This window comes from Psammomys obesus, unplaced genomic scaffold (assembly GCF_907164565.1).
Source record: "Psammomys obesus unplaced genomic scaffold, mPsaObe1.curated_primary_1811, whole genome shotgun sequence".
In the NCBI taxonomy this organism is placed as follows: domain Eukaryota; kingdom Metazoa; phylum Chordata; class Mammalia; order Rodentia; family Muridae; genus Psammomys; species Psammomys obesus.
This window is the reverse complement of record NW_026596240.1, coordinates 771261-772610: the sequence shown is the minus strand read 5'-3', so window position 1 is coordinate 772610 and position 1350 is coordinate 771261.

Below are 1350 nucleotides of genomic sequence, written 5' to 3'. Positions count from 1 at the left end.
AGGCTCCCAAATATCCAGCACCAGTTATCATTACAGGCCATCGTATACATTATTCCACTAATCTAACCATCCAGGGAGGGCTTTTTCCCTTACTTGCTTCCACATCATAAAAACAGAAGTTGAACTTCAAAAAGATTACCACCTTAACTAATGGAAATAGAGATTGTCCACTATGGTGCTAGAAGTGTTCTAGGTAACAAACAGGCCACAACAAAGTTCAGTTTTACTTAAGTGGTACAAGCAAAACTCCAAACAATTGTTATTTTGGACTTTGGCAAGTGATGTGGGGGAAAAAATATGACGCCGTAAGATACGGTGGATTGATGGAGAAAATTCGGGAAGGCGGAGGTGCCACAATCATGGTGGAGGTGGGAATGCTATGAACAAGCAAGCTGGAACTTCAGAACCAGGAGGGCGGCCTCTCCCAGGCCCAACCACGGCCAGGTGCAGAGGCTGTGAGGCAGGGACTTGGTGAAGAGCTCGTGGATAGAAGCCTGTGCTCAAGGGGACACAGGCCAAGGCCAGAAGCCCGCGGTCAACCAGGGCAAAGAGCAAGGGCCAGGTTGCCCAGCTCGCCAACGCCTGTTCGTGGCCGCCGCCGAGACGCCAGGCACGTGGACACGGCGACAGGGAGGGCCACTGGCGGGCCGAGGGGCGCCGGGGAAGAGTTAGGAGCCACCAGCTTCCACCGGGGAACGACCCCACCCGGGCCCTCCGCCTCAAGGCGGCCGGACCGCCTTCCGTCCCGGGAGGCGGGCCTCTGGGCCGAAACTTTGGTCAAGACGCCATGCGGAGATAACACATATTGCAATAAGGCGAAGTCCTGACGAAGACAGCCCTGTGGATTTCGGTCTCGTTTCCCCAGGCGGCTCCCCGGGAGGAGAAGCTCCGCGCTCCCCGCCGCAGGCCTCCCCCCTCCAACAGCGACCGCATTGGTTTGGCCCCTCACCCAGGATTGGCTGAAGCCTTACGCCTCGGCCAGCGATTGGAGGATGCGCGTCTCGCTCCTAGCGGCCGCGTCCATTGGTCAGTCCTCCGCTTCGAGGCGGAGCGACCGGGGACGGTTTCCACCCTCTTGTTTACCGGCCGCGTAGTTGACGCTCTCGCTAAAGTTCCCAGTCGAGCCTCGAGGGCCAATCGCGCCGCTCGCGCCGCTCGCGCCGCTCGCTCCGCCCGCGCCGCCCCGCTCCCTCGCCGCCTCCCGCGGGGTCCGGCCCACACCTTCCGAACGCCGGCGCCGCCTCCGCCCGCGCTTGCCCGCGGCGCCCCGGCCACCCCGCGCCCAGCCCGCGCGTGGTACGGCCCGCGCCGCCTCCAGTTGACGCTCTCGCTAAAGTTCCCAGTCGACCC